Source organism: Borostomias antarcticus (assembly GCF_949987555.1).
Source record: "Borostomias antarcticus genome assembly, chromosome: 20".
Lineage (NCBI taxonomy): Eukaryota > Metazoa > Chordata > Actinopteri > Stomiiformes > Stomiidae > Borostomias > Borostomias antarcticus.
In genome coordinates this window covers 14,350,722-14,371,258 of record NC_140253.1, presented here as the reverse complement: position 1 = coordinate 14,371,258, position 20,537 = coordinate 14,350,722, and the positions used below count along the sequence as shown (strand labels likewise).

At 46.7% G+C, this 20,537-nt stretch overlaps 1 protein-coding gene across 1 annotated transcript in view; it reads left to right on the top strand.

Moving 5' to 3' along the window:
- The first annotated feature begins 7,489 nt into the window (after positions 1–7,489).
- apbb2b (amyloid beta (A4) precursor protein-binding, family B, member 2b) overlaps positions 7,490–20,537 on the top strand; it is a 52,125-nt gene continuing 39,077 nt past the window's right edge. Inside the window, exon 1 of the mRNA XM_084454693.1 lies at positions 7,490–7,545. The gene's annotated coding sequence lies outside the window, so the exon portion shown is untranslated. The remainder of the gene's footprint in view (positions 7,546–20,537) is intronic.

The following is a 20,537-nucleotide window of genomic DNA, read 5'->3' as shown; positions in this document are numbered from 1 at the left end:
TGTCCTATTCGTTAAAAAGTCCATAACCCAATTGTACAACCTCCCCACAATACCCAAACGGCCCAACCTCAACTTGATAAGTAGCCCATCCCTCCACATAGAGTCATATGCATTTTCAATGTCAAAATAAACAATCACCATCCCCTCCTTCATTTTCATTGACTTTTCAACATCAGAGCAGACTCCAACCAGAACATCCAGCGTGGAACGCCATTTCCTAAATCCACTCTGATAGTGACTCAGTAGCCCTCTCTGTTCCAGCACATGACACAGCCTGCGAACTATCATCTTCTCCATCTATTTGCACAAATGAGAAGTCAATGCGATAGGCCTATGAAATGGCAAAATCACTGCACTCTTCCACCCACATGGCAAGATGCCCTCACTCTAGATTCTATTAAAAACTCTCAGCACTAGCTGTAAAGATGCCACTGGTAGCTGTCGGAACATGGCATAGCATAACTGGTCCTGCCCTGGGGCTGAATACCCGGTACCCTGCTATGCTATTTTGAGCTCTGTCAGTGTAAAGTCCACATCTAAAGTTGACCCAAACTCACCTCTCCGATCCCACACATTCCCATGCCTACTAAGAGTGCAGACCTTCTGCTGCCTATGCACGTCATCCAGGTGCTCCCCACTATGCACTGCAGTTTGGACTGACACACGGCTTCCCCGACCCATTCTCCCCGGACCTCGACCACGGCTTGGATTACGTTTTCTGGACTTTGTTTGTTGATCGATTGACCCCTGCCTGAACTTGACTACCCTTTTGCCTTGCCCTCTGTACTGCCGCTTTATATTAAACCGCCCTCTGGGCTTGGAACTGTCCGTCTGTGTCCGTGGTCCTGCGTTTGGGTCAGCTAGCCAACCAGCCCCCTTACAGTTTGACTTCTTATGGAGCGGAAAGCCTGATAGGATAAAGCGGGGCTACTTGTATAATGACTACAGCCATGGTGGGCTTAAACTGTTGAGTCTTGGGGCTCTCAATTTTGTATTGAAGGCGGCCCTTGTACCTAAATTTGTTAAACCCGCAATGGTTTTCAGCAAAGCTATTGATGACTGCTCATCCCCTTTTCCAGAAACAACTGTATCCTTACTTCCAACTAACTGTTTCTCAGTTTACCTTATTGAAGAGAAAGTATTTTCCTTACTTATCTGGTTTCTTGGAAGAAGTAATAGTCAGCTGGCTTCAGTACCAATATCATCCACCATAATTTCCCCATGAAATCCAAAGTCAGCTATTATGGTTTAATATTAATATTGTAACTAATCATACAGCTTTCTTTATTGAAACAATGTTTGAACAAGGTATATTATTTGTAAACGATCTCTTAAATAGTAAAGGAGAATTATTGTCTTATGATGAGTTTATAGTGATACATAGTAACGTCTGTGACTCCTTGTCATATAATTAGCTTCGGGCTGCCATTTCACAGGCTTGGGAACGGAGATTATTATTAAGCCCAAAACTATTAGTTTGTTGCCCTGTTATTAAAGATAGAACTTGGGTAAACAAGGAAAAGATCAATAAAAAAGATGTATCAATTTTATTTGTACCAAAAGAAAATAGCAGTGGCACCCGTTGCTATACACTCAAAATGGGAGGACATATTTGACGTATGCCTCCCTTGGGATAAGATATTTACATGTATTTACTCAGTACCTTTGATGTTTCTATTAGAATTTTGCAATTAAAACTTATTTACAGGTATTTGCCTATCAAAACAAAGCTAAAAAAATGGGGAATCCAAAAGAGCGACTTATGTAGATTTTGTAAGGAGGAAGAAGAGTCAGAATTTCACTTATTTTGGTATTGTAGGGAAGTGCATTATTTTGGATCAAAGTGGGGGAGTGGATTTGTATTTATAATTCACATTTCTACAGCTGTCCTCTAACTATAATGTTTGGTGATTTAAGGGATGAGGTGGATGGAAAAGACCTGAACAATATTATCACTATGCTGGGTAAAGCCTTCATATTTAAAGCCACAGATAGACAGCAATTGAGTATAGAACAGTTTAAAATGTTTGTGAAGTTTCAGTGGATCCTTGAAAAAAAATATTAATAGAAGTAGAGAACAGAATCTAATCTATGAGCGAGGGTGGAATATTTTAAGTCAGGGCGAAGGTTGGAGTTGATTACTTAAATTAAATTAAATGGAGAGTCCCCCCCCTGTCCCTCCATCCTTATGTTTTAGTCCTTTGTTTTATGTGTTATGGATTGAGTGTTTGTGTGTATGTGTGGTGAGTGAGTGTGTGTGGTCCCTTATTTATGTTTTGTTCTATGCGGTAGTGGATGTTTTTTGTGTTGGCTTTTTTAAGCAGCTATTTGCAGCTGTCATTGTCCTTTTCCTTTCCTTTATTTGATTGTATCATTGTCCCTGTTCTTTGGTTTGTGTTTGTATTGATTTGCTATATTGGAGAGTCCCCCCCCCTACCCTTACATCTTTATGTTTTAGTTTTCGATTTTATATGTTTTGGATTGAGTGTAATGTGAAAGTGTGGTGAGCGAGTGTGTGTGGTTCCTTAATATACTGTATTTTGGTTATGTGGTTGATGTTTATTTTTGTGTTGGCTGTTTTAAAGTAGCTATTTGTTTGTCGTTGTCCTTTATGGTGTTGTATCTTGTTGTACCATTATGCTTCTCCTTCCACTTGATTGTATCGTTGACCCTGTTTTTTTGTTTGTGTTGTTTTTTGTCTGTATTTGTGGATGTTTAATGTGTATTTTGTCATTTTTTATCACCACCCATGTCTATGCTGGATAGCCTACCCTAAAAAAAACTTTATTGGAGAAATTATAATAAATAAATAAAGAGAGAGAAAAAAAAAAAAAAAAAGGCCTCACTGGGGGGGGGGGGGGGGGGGGGTTAGAAAAAAAAAAGAAAAGTTGACTCGGTCTCAACAAGCCACTCAAAGGCTGTCACCAGACTACTTGACACTAGCGTAAGATCCAGGCAGGACATTGTTCCCCTATTCACATCAAGCCTCGTGCCCTGCCCATTATTAAGGCAGACCAGCGACCTTCCATCCAACATGTCTTCCACCACCTGACCATTACTGATACAGATACAGATAGCTTTATTTATCCCCGAAGGGCAATTCAGTTTATACAGTCCACCGACTACATATACACATTCATACTACACATACACATTCATACTACATATACACATTCATACTACATACAGTATACACACTCATACTACATATACACATTCATACTACATATACACATTCATACTACATATACACATTCATACTATATATACACATTCATACTACATATACACATTCATACTATATATACACATTCATACTACATATACACATTCATACTACATATACACATTCATACTACACATACACATTCATACTACATATACACATTCATACTACACATACACATTCATACTACACATACACATTCATACTACACATACACATTCGTACTACACATACACATTCGTACTGCACAATCATCATCAGTGACAGAGGGAACACGATAAATGGCATAAAGTTAGGCGGAGAGCAGAAGAAAATATTCAATAAGAATACAAGAATAAAAGTATTTGAAATAAAAGCAGAATAAATACGAGAATAAAAAAAGGAAGAAGTACAAGAATAAATAAAATAAAGTACCAAGTGTATTGCACATAGCAAATTACATTCCACGAATGTACCTAAATCCCAACAAGGGCAACCAACATGTGGTTTGTGCAAAATAGATGCAGATGCAAATTCTTCATTCAAGAAAGGTACTCTGCGTTCAGCAGCTTAATGGCAGAGGGAATGAACGACTTGGAGTAACGGTTTGTCTTTCTGAGAGGCGGCAGATAGCGCTGCCCTGACGGCATTAGTGTAAGCTCACTGGACAGGATGTGGTCGTGGTTAGTAGTAATACTTTTGGCCTTCTGGAGAACACGTTTCTCCCAAAGAGAGTTTAAGTCACTCTGCTGGGCTCCAATGATTTGACACCGCCCCAGCTATGTCCTGGAACATGTCCACTGTAAGCGTCTTACATGGATTGTAGAAATTGATCACCTTAACATTGACCTCCTCCCTTGGGCTACACAGTTCAACCACAACACATTTAACATCCACAGGGAAGGGCATCTCCCTATAGGCTTTCCCATCTTTTAGAAATGTCACACACCCCCCACCACTTTGATTGTGCGCCCGATCTTTTCTTACAGACCTGTACCCGGGATCACAAAATCCAACTGAGGCCGCAGCCAAGTCTCTTGCACACAAACAACATCAGGAACTACATCTAACTCATATATATACTTCTTCAATTCTTGTCCATTGGCTACAAGGCTCCTAGCATTCCACTGCAGAACGTGAAGCACCATCAGTAAGGTTTCAACCCTCCCCATGATCCACTGGTTTATTCAACAATGCATGTATCTGTATACCTCCATCACTACAAGGAATATTTCGGCTGCCTCCACAATGGCCTTGATCTTATCGCTCTTCCCCTTATGCTGCGCTGCAACATTCACGACATGACAGATGAAGGCCACAAAATCCACTTTGCCCATTACCAGTGTGTCATCATCAACACTACAATTGTGGGAACACACACTAGGCGGCGGTGCTGGAGCCTGGGGCTGGGGCCGCCCGTCCGTTACAGGACCAACACTCTCAGTCACACCACTAGGAGGCCTGCTGCTCGGCCCCGCCCCCCTAACCGTCTTCAGTGCCTCAAATCCTGCTTTGCGATGACGTCTTTCTCCGTCAAGACATCTGATTGGTCGGCAGCTCCAGCAACGCATCTGAAATTTCTCAACTTTCGATGCTAGCAACACAGGCAACGCAACGCACCGGGACAACAACGGAACCAGAATGCCATTCGGCTGCAGCCATTGAAAGTAAATGGCATCCGTCAATGTTGACGCATCAAACGCAAGCGTGTGAGCGCAGCGTAACCCGTTGGACCTCCCTGGCTTCAATCTGCGCTACACATCCACCATACACAGCACTGTGCTCACCCCTGCAATTACAACAACACATCTTGGCATCTACCTCACACTTCCCATACTCATGTTGGCCCCCACAACGGGCGCATCTAACCTGACCCTTACACTGCTGTGCTGTGTGCCCCATTCTCTGGCACTTGAAACATCTGAGCGGCTTGGGGATGTATGCCCTCACAGTATACCTCACGTAACCCATTTGTGTCCTGTACCCACCACTACCACCACCACCATCCGGACTAGTAGACATGTTGATACAGTCAGAGTACAGTTTATGCAATCTTACCAGAACCAAACACTTTGAATCTACCGCCGTCCCGACGCGGAATACGTTACTACCACGACAAGGCTCGTCAGTCAACCTATATCCACCTAGAAACGTTGGTACCAAATGTATTCCAAGATCTGTCATATTTGTGCCCTACACAGGTGTGTCAATTGGTCTGATTGCATAGGATTCTATGCACTAGAGCCAATTAGACCACTTGATACACCTGTGGAGGACACAAAGATGGCAGGTCTAGGACTACATTGGTACCCATGCGCCAAGTCTTATTCAACCCCCCTATTGCTAGTTAATTAGATACATTTTACTCTACTCTTTTTCAGTGTACATAATGGGGGGGAGTGTTATACTTGATTTAGATATGTGTTTGTTTCTTTAGTATTTGATACTTTGGTTTTGGTTAATAGTGTATTATAAATAAGTTAACCTTTGGAGGAGTTGTCCTGTTTTGTTATTTGGATGTTAGATAGTAGTCTTGTTTGTTTGTGACCCCCTTGTGTGTTTAAATGGTCTGATTGGCCAGTATATATGTTCTCCATTCTGTGCAGTTTGGGAGGTCAGTTATGTTCAGTTTGTTCAGTTGTATAGCCTGAGTTCAATTCTGTTTCTTTGACCTCTTTTATGGGCCCAGAACTTTAGTCATATTTTCCTGTGAATTACTTTCTGCATTATTTGTGGTAAATAAAACCCCTCTTTATCAAAGTCTACCTGTGACTCCTGCTGGTTCGGTCCCTCACAGTCTGTCTATCATGTGTCTGTCTGTCTAACCTCTGAGTTATACACTGTATATGAGGGCCGTGGGCTGCAGGGTGCTTGCAGGGTGGGTCATAGGGTCCATGCTGGTTCTCTGGGGGTGCAGGCAGCACCTCTCGGTCTGGGACAAGGACAGGGAGGAGGACGATGACATGTCCTCAGAGGACAGAACCACCAGCAACTCACTCAAGCCATCATTCTCCTCTTCTACCTCACGACTCCTCCTCTTCCTGTCTGCTCCCCCCACTCCTCTGGGACAGGGAGACGTAGGAGGACGATGACATGTCCTCAGAGGACAGAACGATCACCAACTCGTCCGAGCCATCTTCCTCCTCTTCCTCGAGTACCTCACGACCCCTCTTCTTCCTCTCTGCTCCGCCACTCCTCTCCAGGCTGCCCCTGCTCCTCCTACCCTTCCTCCTCTCCTCTCTCTCCTCCCCTAAGGACAGGTTGCTGGGTCCCTCACTCACATCTTCCTCATTGGCCAGACAGCGGCTGGTGTGGGAGGAGCCTAAGGGAATGTCACACCACATAATTTCATCTCAATGTGACAACTTTTTGAATTTGTGGAAATGTGTATTATGATTTGTCATGCAGCCACCCGTGGCCGTTATTGCTATTGAGCGTCTTGTAAGCTCAGATGGGCTGGGCACCATAAATGTTGTAGAACACTTAAATAAACATAAATCAATTAGTCAAATGTACAATAACCTATGCTGCCCCCATAAAATACGGTAATTACATAGCAGTTCAGTGTATAATGTTACTATATTACTATGTAGTTACACAGTAGGCCTAATCAATGTCAACGAACTGTAAGGTAACAAGTTACTCAATAGGCTTTCTAAACCTATTGTGCAGAAGTTAACATTTTCCAATAAGATAACTAAAATGTTTTTTCACTGCTAGTTTTCGTTTTTTAGTCAGTTTTCATTAACTATAATAACCTTGGTCCATACGCCACAAAAACAGCTTCTTTCCCACGGCCATCTGACTATACCCTCACCACTTGCACACTCACTGTACACTGCACCCAAACTGTAGGCCTACCTGCACATACACTTTGTATAGCTTATACAGAGTAGGCTATATACATTCTGTATATGGTATCCCTTTTATTTATTTATTTTACATTATATCGTAATGTGTACATTGCACTGCATTTTGTTTCACTGTTTTTTGTATTTTATATTTGCACTGTTTTTGTACTGTTTTGCACTGTCATGTCTTTTGCACTGTCCTGTCCTGTCCTGCTCTGCACCCTGTCCTGTGTCGTCTACAACAGCGTGTGCCTTAACCCTAGTCAAATTCCTAGTATGTGCGAACCATATGCATGGCAATAAAGAGATCTTTAATCTTGAATAAAGTATTTTCCCTGAAGCGAGGCCTGTGATAGGACCGCTCGCTTCCGGATCTGCGCAGGCTTCTCCTCTGGAAATCAGCGGCATCTGGAAGGGAGGAGAAGAGAAGGAAGGAACAGTGAACAAGAAGCAGCGCAGCGAAGACGAGAGTTAACCTACAACGGGGCGGTAAGTGATGTGGTCTGCCGCGGATTTATTTTCTATACGAGAGCTTCTGTCACAGGCTACAGTTATTTTACTGGCCCGAAATGATCGTCCGTGCGCCAGCGGATAGCTCGAATTGTCTCTGTTAACTTCTGTTCCTTCGGGCGAGGTAGGCAGGCTGTGTCGGGGCTCAGCTGCGAAGGTTGAGGGGGCGGGGGGGTATCAGGGAGGCTGCGGCGACAGATCGCTCACTGTCGGGGACAAATAGTGCCCTTTTCGCTTTCCTATTCGCAATATTTGGTTTCACTTCGGTAAATGTGCGATCTTTCAACGCATCCCATGCAGAAATAACAGCTAAACAAACACGCGTCGGCCTCGCAACACTGTTGCCAAACATTGACCGCTGCGGGAGGTAGGCTTGGATTTGACTTTTGTGTTTGGTGCATGATTTGGGTTAATGACGTGATGATGGACAACATTGAAGATAACATCATATTATTTCCCATAACTAGTTATGAGAGACCTTAAGCATAGGCTAGTGGTCAGGGTGTAGGTATTGCCAGAATTCACTTGTATGATCCCCAAATTTGACGACAAACGGGCATATTTGGGGCCTTTTCGTAGCCTACTGCTAATCGAACTCACGGCTGCAGTGTTTGACTATCAACAACACGCACTGAGGCTAGAGCAACGTGTTGGCTTTCGTGGCGAGACGACATGTAGTAGGAGAATGCCGCTACTTTTATCCAGCCTACAGACAAACCCATCCCTCCACGACCCGTCCAGCGTATAGCTGCCCTCACACCCCTCGGCCCCCTTCCATGCGCCTCGCTATCGCTATCCTCATGTGGAGACATTAGCTTCTGCGCCACAAAACTGTATTCAACAGCGAGTCGCGGCTGTAGGAATCGGGGTTGTTGGATTTCTGGCCTGCAGTTGCGTTATATGGGGCCCATTGTTTAACGGTGGTACCCAGGGGCTATTCTCATGAGTCGGGTTGCCGGACTTGTGTGTGCGGCGCTAGGCGAGGCGGTCGAGCGTGCTGACGGCAGCGCTCTAATCGTTTCCAGTCTTGTACTGGGTAGTTTCTCCCCGGGATAATGGCCTTGTTTGTTTTATACAAACGTGGAGCCACTTTAATTGCCTGTTTATGCTCCATGAGTTTGGCATCTTGAAAAGCAAACAAAATATTCTCAACCTGTTTTTTTTGGGGGGGGGGGGGGGGTCAGATTATTATCAGTGGTTCGTTATGATTCACTGTGTCTCAGCGAGTATCAACCAGAATCAGAGAGTTCTACATTGACCGTTAGTTAGCATGTCTGGAGATTTAGGACGGATTAATGGCGGCCCAATCCATTTACTTCTAGGCTGAGCTTTGATAGATGGCTGTGTGTGTGTGTGTGTGTGTGTGTGTGTGTGTGTGTGTGTGCGTGCGCGAGCGTGCGCGAGACGGGAAGCGCAAGAGTTTCCTTGTGTGCGTGTTTGTGCATATTTTACCAGGGTTTCGGGTCTGTGCTGGAACGCAAAGGCCTGGTAGAAATCACATCATACAATATGTTTACATGCAAACATGGCAGCTGACGTCTCAGAATAGGATTCCCCTGTCATCAGCAGAGGGGTGGAGGTGCACTGTCATCCTCCCCCCTCCCCCTGCTCTTCCTCCCCTTCCCCTCTGCTTCCAACCCCTTCCCCTGGCTTTTGGCACAGGCTCTGTCCAGCCACTGGCCTGCTGTGTGTGTGTGTGTGTGTGTGTGTGTGTGTGTGAGAGTGTGTGTGTGTGTGTGTGTGTGTGTGTCGTCTGGGGATATGATGTCATTGCTAATTGCAGAGGGCTCTTGGGTTTATATTCCAATCCACTCTCTTTCCCACTTTCTCCTTCTCTGACCCTCTCCCTCTCTCCCCCAGCTCTCCCTTTCTCTTTCTCCTGTCAGACAACAAGACTTGCTGACTGTGGAAAAAGGGACTTGGACGTTTATGGAGTTTTGGCGCAAATGCTGCAAACCTGCAGTGTGTGCGTGTGCGTGCATGAGCGTAAGCTCAGGTCTGTAGCGTGCATGTGCTTTGCCAGGGAGGGAGGTTCTTACACACATACACGCACCCCCCAGCAGATATAGCAGTGTGGTGGTAATGTAAGCTGTCACCTTGTGACTCCCCAGGAACGTCAGAACCCCAGAATACTCCTCATTACACCCCAAAATACCCTGTACCGGATGTATGGAGTCCCTCTGCTCCCACACTGTGTGTGTGTGTGTGTTTATACCCCCTTCCTCTGTACAGCTTTTCTGCATGCATTATTCTTTGCAGTGTGTGTGTATTTGTCTGTCTGTCTGTCTGTCTGTCTGTCTGTCTGTCTGTCTGTCTGTCTGTCTGTCTGTGTTTGTTTCTGTATGTTTGTCTGTGTCAGTGTGTGTGTTTGTCTCTGTGTGTTTTTCTGTGTCAGTGTTTGTGTGTGTGTGTGTGTGTGTGTGTGTGTGTGTGTGTGTGTGTATGTGTGTGTGTGTGTGTGAGGTGTTCAGGCATGGCAGCGAGAAAAGTAGTGGGGGCAAATGTGGGTGTCAGCATGTGTGTGCATGTGTGCGCGTGTGTGTGTGTGTATGAGCAAGCGACCAATCAGATAAGGTTCAGGGGGGAGTTGTTATCACCATGTCGCTTTCCCTGTGAAACAATGCCACTGTCCCACCCTTGATAAAACAAGTGTGAGTGTGTGCGTGTGTGTGTGCGTGTGTGTGAGTTGAGTGAGTGAGTGAGTGAGTGAGTGTGTGTGTGTTATACATCTACTTATTGAAAGTAACGGTAGATAAATGATGCTGGGGGAGTTTGCTGGGTCACTGCAGATTGTAGTTGACTCATCCTGGGCTGTGCTGCAAGACAAGCATTCCTCTCAGATCCTGTGTGTGTGTGTCCGTGTGTGTGTGTGTGTCTGTGTGCGTGTCCGTGTGTGTGTCCGTGTGTGTACATGTGTGTGTCCATGTGTGTGTGTCTGTGTGTACATTATGTGTGTGTGTGTCCATGTGTGTGTGTCCGTGTGTGTGTGTCCGTGTGTCCGTGTGTCTGTTTGTGTGTCCGTGTGCGTGCGTGTCCGTGTGTGTGTGTCCGTGTGTGTGTGTCCGTGTGTGTGTGTCCGTGTGCGTGTGTGTGTGCGTGTATGTGTGTGCGTGCGCGTGTGTGTGTGTGTTCGTCCACTGTGTCAATCTTTTCTCATTCTCCGTTCCATCTCTCTATTCCCCCTATTTGAGCCTCACAATAGGGTTATTGTCCCCACGGGCCTGGTCATAGCCCTAGCTGTGTGTGTGTGTGTGAGAGAGAGAGAGAGAGAGTGTATTGTTGTTGCAGGGAGCAGACAGCCGAGAGGTGTTTGAACAGTGAAGGAGCACAGAGGCCCTGTTCATCCTGCGGGATGTGAAAGTGAAATGTTTGTCCTCCTCTTCCTTTCTATCTCTTTCTCTTTCTGCTTTTCTCTCTATTCTTTCTGTGTCAGGTGTGTGAGTGAGTGTGTGCGTGTTTGTGTTTGTGTGTTTGGCAAGCATTCTGACAAATCCATGTTGCCTCAGTGATGGGCTGTCTGTGTAGCTGTCAGTTCTGGCTTGTGATTGGCTCCTCACTATGCACAATATTCATCATATGCAAATGAGCTCTGGAAGCAAGGCATCGGTGTAAAGTTGTTTTAACCCTCCACACACACACACACACACACACACACACACACACACACAAACACGTCTGTTGCTGTTTTTGTGGGGTTGTCTTTTCCACACCACTGCACATTTAGTTTGCTTTACTTTGACCTTCATCAGATACACACACACTAGAGATGCGAATATTGCGGATATCCGCGGGTGGTTGGGCCAATAAAAATCAACATTGTGATTAATTTCGGGTGGATTGCAGATGGATTTGTCATTTATATTCGTATTTAATAACTACTATAATTATATATATTATATTATAACAACTGCGAGAGAGCGCGAGACCTGCCAGCAGCTCACTCAAATACCCTCGACCACTTCGTCAACCGAGATCCTGCGAAAGCGAGCCTATAGTCTTTAAATTGGTTAAGTCAAGAAAATGTGCCTACTGTATATGAAAAGTGAATGAGCACGAATGGCTGGACATCATTTAAATGTAAATACAATAACTTCATGTTTGGCGGGTTGGGTGCGGGTGTGGGTCTCTACATTTTAGAAGATAATTATGTCAGGTGGGTGGCGGGTGGATGATTGATGAATGCACGTGGATTCGGGTGCGCTCAAACTCCATCCGCACATCTCTAACACACACGGACCTATTCACATGCACACGCTCTCTCACACACACACACACACACACACACACACACACACACACACACACACACACACACACACACACACACACAGCATCGTGATGAGAGGGTGTGTAAAGGCCACCTCCCCAGGTGTGTCGGTATTCATTGGTGTTGTCCTGTAGTTGGTCTTCATCAGGCAGGAAGGGAAGCTTTGTGACGGGTTAGGGTTAGGGGTGCCCTGGTGACCCTGGTTTCTCTCGCTGGCTTCCTCTCTCCCATGAGTTCAATACCACATAAGTAAGTAAGTAGCCTTGAGAACCAAGCCTAGTGGCCCATAGGGCAGGAGCCTATCTCCTGATTCCACATATAAAGATTTTCTAAATCTTAACAGATTTTTTATCTGTGAGAGACCCCACACATGAAGATAAAAAAATCATAGATTGAACAGTTTTGATCGGATTGTGTGTGGTGTGCTCCGATATTCCCAATACAGCACATACATAAAGATTCTGTCCTACGACAGTCTAGAGTCTCGTCCCCCAAGCCAGAAATATTGCGTGATCATGATCTGAAGAAGGAAAAGAAGAAGAATGGTAAACAAATGGTTTCTGTTGTAGTAACATTTGGAGGACACATTATATAAACACTAGTGTGTGTGCCATAAATCAACAAGTTGGTCCTCCATTTCGGAGCTCCATCGCACTTTGAACTTCGCCTCTGTCTTCCCACTGTTGGTGGTAACCAGGATTACGTTGTCGTCTTCCTTGTTTCCGTGTTATTCAGTAAACTTGCTTCTTGATTGGCTACATTCCATTCCACGTCACCATCCACAGAGTCAGTGAATCAGGAGTTGTCAGCTTTCCCCACACACACAAGGACTTTTGGTTGTAAATATTGAACAGGTTTAATATTTACGATTGTCGGCCCCGATTATTTTCCAAGCAGATTATCGGGAGAAATTGACTCTTAACACACCTCACACCACAGGATACTCTTGTAGGATAATCTTTAGAGACATCCGATAATCGGCGCGTTTGCTGTCCTTGGTCGGAAGGGGGGAAATCGGGACCACAATCAGCGAGATTATCTTTATACGTGTACCCCGCTTAGCATGAGGCAGCTTGATGTAAAAGTACACCCCCTGAACATGATGCTAATATGTCACAGGGACTCACCCCCAATCCAACTCTTGATGCTGAGTGCCAATTAAGGAGGCATTGGGTACCATTTTTTTGGCTTTGGTATGACTCGGCCGGGGATCGAACCCTCAACATCTCAATCTCAGGGTGGACACTCTAACCACAAAGCCGGTTTCTCAAGAAGAGTCGGTTTCATTACCCAAACCAAGACCACATAACCTCCTCTGAAACACACTCTGATTGGGCCAGGAAAACACATTCCAGTCTAATGATTGGACAAGGCAGGACTAGGCAGGAGAGAGTGGGATTTGGTGTGTGTGCGTGAGCGCGTGTGCGTGTGTGTGTGTGTATGCGTGACTCCTCTGGCGATGGTGATGTAACGTCCTGTGGGATGTGGCCGGTTATGGTTGGAGACGTGTGATTGGTGGGGCTGTGGTCACTGCAGTCACATTGGTATCCTGGTTCTAACCTCATTTTGAGCTTAAAGAACCCGGCAATGGAACGGAACACCAATAACAACAACATTGTCCACACACTGTGGCGACATTGGCTTTGGCTTCACAGCGACATGGAGAACAAGGTGACGGACAGCGTCGGCCACAGGTGCGTTTGTTTCAAACGGAGGCAGTTGTTTTCTCTCGGAAGCCGGGCCGACGGCCCGATGGCGTCCTGTCCGTCCGGGCCCAGCCGAACTGGGGCGGTCCGAGAACCGAGGCCCAGTCGGAGAAGAGCCCCGTGCTGGTGTTATGAAACAACGCCGTTCCACCAGGAGAGAGAGTTAGCTAGTTAGTTACGGGGAGGTTTTGGAGAGGGAGGCGGTCGAGAGCTGTGTCGGACCCATTAGTTAGATTGGCAGGGATGTGACATTCCTGCTCTGATTAGTCACACTCTCTCTCTCTCTCGTCATCTCTCTCTTTTTCTCTCTCCTCATCTCTCTCTTTTTCTCTCTCCTCTCTCTCTCGCTCACTCCTTCTGAGTCTCTCTTGAAGTCTCTTCGTCCCCTATTTTCTTTTCCCATCCTCTCTCTCTCTCTCTCTCTCTCTCTCTCTCTCTCTCTCTCTCTCTTTCTCTTTCTGACCCAGAGCAGCCACCTCTCCTATTAGAGCAGTGACATCAACAGAACCCTGTGACATCATCAAGGGACAGGTTGCCACAGGCTGTCCAATGCAACCTGACGCATTCGCTTGCACACATACACACACACATACGTACACACACACACACATACGTACACACACACACACACACGTACACACACGCACACACACGTACACACGTACACGTGCACATGCATGCCTTCGGAAGGGCTGCATTGTCTATGGCGTCTAGACTTCCCTCGTCATCTCGGATGTCCTGCTTGATGGTTGCAATGTCTAAATATAGGATGTCCTGCTTTAGTCTCCACTGCCTTCACGTTGTGTGTGTGTGTGTGTTTTGTGTATGTTGGATGGAGGGTTCAGCTCCCTTTTTATGTTGTTGCTGTCGGCAACGAGTCCAGGAAATTGCTGTGGTATCATAACAGATAAGTCGCTGGCTACTCTCAGCATTGCCTGTGTGTGTGTGTTTGTGTGTGTGTGCGCGTGTTCGTGTGTATTTGCTTCCTGGCTTTTGGAGACTCGCAGGGTCAAGAGAATTGGGACTGCAAACATTTTCAACATGAGAGAGAGAGGGAGAGACCGAATGAAAGAGAGGGGAGAGAGACCGAGTGAAAGGGAGAGAGAGAGAGGGGGACGGGGCCAATGAGGAGAAGGGGGAAGGGTAGCACTGCACTCTTTCGCAAGTTTTCCAAATCCAGGAAATCTTTTCTTGGCTCTAATTCAGTCAGAGTTATACATTTCTTTTCCATTTCATAGGGCAGTGTGTGTGTGTGTGTGTGCGTGTGTGTGTTGGGAGGTGTATGTGTATGTGTTGGGGGGTGTGTGTGTATGTGTTGGGGGGTGTGTGTGTATGTGTTGGGGGGTGTATGTGTATGTGTTGGGGGGTGTATGTGTGTGTGTTGGGGGGTGTATGTGTATGTGTTGGGGGGTGTATGTGTATGTGTTGGGGGGTGTATGTGTATGTGTTGGGGGGTGTGTGTGTGTGTGTGTGTGTGTGTTGGGGGGTGTGTGTGTGTGTGTGTGTGTTGGGGGGTGTATGTGTATGTGTTGGGGGGTGTATGTGTATGTGTTGGGGGGTGTATGTGTATGTGTTGGGGAGTGTATGTGTGTGTGTTGGGGGGTGTGTGTGTATGTGTTGGGGGGTGTGTGTGTATGTGTTGGGGGGGGTGTGTGTGTGTGTGTTGGGGGGTGTGTGTGTGTGTGTGTTGGGGGGTGTGTGTGTGTGTGTGTGTGTTGGGGTGTGTGTGTGTATGTGTTGGGGGGTGTGTGTGTATGTGTTGGGGGGTGTGTGTGTGTATGTGTTGGGGTGTGTGTGTGTGTGTGTAGGGGGGTGTGTGTGTGTGTTGGGGGGTGTGTGTGTATGTGTTGGGGGGTGTGTGTGTATGTGTTGGGGGGTGTGTGTGTATGTGTTGGGGGGTGTATGTGTATGTGTTGGGGGGTGTATGTGTGTGTGTTGGAGGGTGTGTGTGTATGCTAGTTTTTCAAAACATCTGCAGCTCCAGCCTAGACTCCGAAGTCTAAACGCTTTGCTTGACTGACCAATCCAAGGTGTTTAGGGCGGTCCTTCATATTTTGATTTGATTTGATTCACTTTATTTATCCCGAAGGAAATTAAAATGCCACGTAGCTCATAAAACAGCCATAAAAACAACACAAGACAACAATACACATATAGAAACATACAAGATAAGGACAGACCAAAAACATCAGACATGTACGTTGTTAAAAACAATGGATGTGTTGTACACCAAGTGATCTCCAGTTAAAAGCCATAGTGTCATAATCAGTCAGTGCGTTATTAATAAGTGCAATCCCTGTGGCCACGCCCAGATTTTGTGGAGTTGAATAGTCTAATGGCTGTTGGGAGGAAGGACTTCCTCGAGCGTTATATTGGGGCGATGACAGTGAACACTACCATACCAGGAACACGTGCGTTATCATCCGTTAAAAACAGTCTTTTATTAGGAGACGGGATCCATTCATCTGGACTAAATAGCAAAGTCTAATGCCATCTGGCTAGCAAGCAGTAGGCTGCCCAACACATCAACTAGACGAACGCAACCAGTCGTCAACACGTCTTTCTTCTCCTGGGTTAAAAGCTTTAAACAAAGTTGCTTGAAGTCCTTCATTGCACTAATCTTGTGGACTAAGCGCACATTCAATAAAACAGAATCCAATAATCTAATGTTGCTCGGGACATCCATTGTCCCGAGCATCAATGTTTTGTGTTACAAAGTGATTGACTGTACAGTATATCTCCAGCTTGTTTCCCTATGGAAGAGGAAATGAGGAGGGCATCATTTCTGGTAAGGCGTGTTCTTGGAAAAATGTCCAAAGGGGGATTTCCAAAGCGGCATGTCATAGGTTTGTTAGTGGCTGATCTGGCCGTCCTTCTAGCAACTGTCTTGAAAGTCCCCAGACGATCGGTAGGCGGACGTCCCTGGTCGTCTGGTATCGCGAGACTAGCTCCAGCCAAACCAGCAGGGCTCAGTCAGCGAAGCCGGCCTACTCCATGTGCGTTTGGGAAGCTTTTGGACGGCTGTCCGTCCGTCTCTCCTTGAGGAAGGGACTAGGTATAGTAACGATCCAGTTATGGTTTGAACTTGGGACCCGTTCCCCAATACTCTCACCCCAAACCCTGTTGATGCCACGCCCTCCCACCAGTAACCTTTAACCCCAGGTCCCCTCACCAAGTCTCTTTGACCATTTTTATCACTAGCCCCTTTATAAAATACTTTTGTGTATATATATATATATATATATATATATATATATATATATATATATATATATATATATATTTTTTTTTCTCTCTCTCTTTGTTGTACATCTTCTCCACAGGGCATGCAGCGTTGTTGTGGTCTGCGTGGCTAGAGCACTAGGCTAGGACTTTGTTAGCTTGGTTCCTCTAGTTGGCCAGCTCAAGAGAAGTAAACGTTAACCATGGAAACACTTGTGTGTGCTTTCCCTTTTGTTGACCAATTACCCCCCCCCCCCCACCCCCTCCCTCCTGGCCCCCCACCACATCCAAAAAAAGAGACATTCCATAGATTCTTTGGCACACCCTGAACATTCCTCTCTGTGTTTCATTCCTGGTCATTCTTTCTCTGTCCTCCAATCATAAAACCCAAGCCAGAGGAAAATGATATGGTTTATACTGTATGCACACACACACACACCAGACACACACACACGCACACACACACCAGACACGCACACGCACACACACACACACACACACACACACATACACACACGCAAACACACCACACCACACATACACACACACACACGCAAACACACCACGCACACACGCACGCACGCAAACACACTACACACCCACACACACATGCAAACACACCACACACACACACCTACACACACATGCAAACACACCACACCCCCCCCCCCCCCCCACACACACACTACACAGGCTCGATGTGCTCTCTTAGCTGTGAATAAACGGGTTGAATTATAGTGGAGCTATTTTTGATCTGCCCTTCACACACTGACTGCATACCACTGCAAGGACGCCCCGGTCCATCCTGGTGTGGGAATCACACACACCCCCAAGCTCTCTCCCTGGATCTCCTGCAAAGTGTGTGTGTGAACGTGTTTTACTTCACTACTTAACTGTTTATTTAGACTTTGGTCTTGGTCCAACGGTCTCTTTTAGTCTGTGTATTTCCTCCGATTGACAGAACGGACGGACGGACGGACGGACGGACGGACGGACGGACGGACACACACACACACACACACACACACACACACAGTGGGCCTCTCCTCTGTTGTACTTCCCTTGTTATGCCAGACCAGGGATCTGAGTGCGGCCATTGTTCCCTGCTAGTAAGATAATGAGTTGGACCGACCCGCAAGCTCTAGAGCTAAGCCCACTCCACCTCCATGCTAAGATAAAGGCTAGTAGCACCCTATACCAGCCCAACAGGAGCTAGCACACTATAACAGCCCAACAGGAGCTAGCACACTATACCAGCCCAACAGGAGCTAGCACACTATACCAGTCTAACAGGAGCAAGCACCCAGTCTAATGGGAACTAGCACCATATACCAGTCTAACAGGAGCTAGCGCCCTGTACCAGTCTAACAGGAGCTATAGCACCCAGACTAACAGGAGCTAGCGCCCTGTACCAGTCTAACAGGAGCTAGCACTATCGTGAGCTCACTAAAAGTCCTCTGCTGAGAATGGGCCAAAGGAAATAAATCTGGAGGTTTCAGGGCTTCATCCAGCGCTGCTGGCTGGCGCTCTCACATCCTGATCCAACTTTTCACAAGCACGTTGTTGCTTTCCCTCTCCCATCTCCCTCTCCATTTCTCTCTCCCTCTTCCTCCCTCCCTTTTTCGCTCTCATCCTCTCCCTCTCCCTTTCTCGCTCTCTCTCCCCTTTTCTCTCTCTCTCCTCCCTCCTCTCTCTCTCCCCTTGTTGACAGGAATCCATCCATTTTTTCCCAGGTCTGGTGGTGTTTTTGCGTTTTGTCAGATTTTTTCCCCCAGAGCGAAAGATAGGTTGCTCTGGAGAGAGAGAGAGACTGGTGTGAGTTCTAACTGTAGAGAGAGAGAGAGAGAGAGAGAGAGACTGGTGTGAGTTCTAACTGTAGAGAGAGAGAGACTGGTGTGAGTTTGATCGAGAGAGAGACTGGTGTGAGTTTGATCGAGAGAGAGAGAGAGACTGGTGTGAGTTCTAACTGTAGAGAGAGAGAGACTGGTGTGAGTTTGATCGAGAGAGAGAGAGAGACTGGCGTGAGTTCGAGAGAGAGAGAGAGAGAGAGAGGCTGGTGTGAGTTCGAGAGAGAGAGAGAGACTGGTGTGAGTTCGAGAGAGAGATAGAGACTGGTGTGAGTTCTAACTGGAGAGAGAGAGAGAGAGACTGGTGTGAGTTCTAACTAGAGAGAGAGACTGGTCTGAGTTCTAACTGGAGAGAGAGAGAGAGAGAGAGACTGGTGTGAGTTCTAACGAGAGAGAGAGAGAGAGAGACTGGTGTGAGTTCTAACTAGAGAGAGAGACTGGTCTGAGTTCTAACTGGAGAGAGAGAGAGAGAGAGAGACTGGTGTGAGTTCTAACTGTAGAGAGAGAGAGAGAGACTGGTGTGAGTTCTAACTGTAGAGAGAGAGAGAGAGAGACTGGTGTGAGTTTGATCGAGAGAGAGAGAGAGAGACTGGTCATCATCATCATCTTCATCCGCTTATCCAGGGTCGGGTCGCGGAGGCAGCAGCTCCAGCAGGGGGCCCCAGACATCCCTTTCCCTAGCAGCATCAACCAGCTCTGCATGGGGAATCTTTAGCCGCTCACAGGCCAGTGCGGAGATGTAGTCCCGCCACCTAGTCCTGGGTCTACCCCGCGGCCTCCTCCCAGCCGGACACGCCTGGAACACCTCCCTAGGGAGGCGCCCAGGAGGCATCCTCACTAGATGCCCGAACCACCTCAACTGGCTCCTTTCGACGCAAAGGAGCAGCGGCTCTACTCCGAGTCTCTCCCGGATGACTGAACTTCTCACCCGATCTCTCAGGGAGACCCCAGCCACCCTCCGGAGAAAACTCATTTAGAGAGACTGGTGTGAGTTCTAACTAGAGAGAGAGAGAGAGAGAGACTGGTGTGAGTTCTAACGAGAGAGAGAGAGAGAGAGAGAGAGAGACTGGTGTGAGTTCTAACTGTAGAGAGAGAGAGAGACTGGTGTGAGTTCTAACTAGAGCGAGAGAGAGAGACTGGTGTGAGTTCTAACTGGAGGGAGAGAGAGAGAGAGAGACTGGTGTGAGTTCTAACTGGAGAGAGAGAGAGAGAGACTGGTGTGAGTTCTAACTAGAGAGAGAGAGAGAGAGAGACTGGTGTGAGTTCTAACGAGAGAGAGAGAGAGAGAGAGAGACTGGTGTGAGTTCTAACTAGAGAGAGAGAGAGAGAGAGAGAGACTGGTGTGAGTTCTAACTGTACTGTACTCTAAGAGGGAAGGAGAGAGGTGTCATGCGTGTCATTCTGGCTGTCATCCACTTGGCTGATGGATTAAAGAAGACAAAAAAAGTAGTGTCTAGTCTTTCTCTCTCTGTGTGCGTGTGCGTGCACGTGCTTGCATGCATGCTTTTGTGCGTGTGCACGCGTGTGTGTGTCAGAGGAAGGAGGTTAGATGGCTGGAGTATGTTTGCAGCTGTTCCCCTCATTCTAGCCTGTGCCTAGCCCCCTGCTATGCCTGTTACACAACACACACACACACACACACAAGTAGGTCATCATGTCAGAGTTCAAAGGTCCCTGTCTTGTAGTGCTACTTCTGGGTTTGTATTACCTGTGTGTGCGTGTGTGTGTGCGTGTGTGTGCGTGTGTGTGTGTGTGTACGTGTGTGTGTGTGTGTGTGTGTGTGTGTGTGTGTGTTTGTGTCTGGGAGTGTGTATCACATACAGAAAGGCTACACCTGCGAGTCTGTGATCAACATGTTTGTGTGAGCATTGTGAGTATGCAAACACTTTGGCTAAGTGTGTGTGTGTGTGTGTGGGGTTTCTTCTCCCA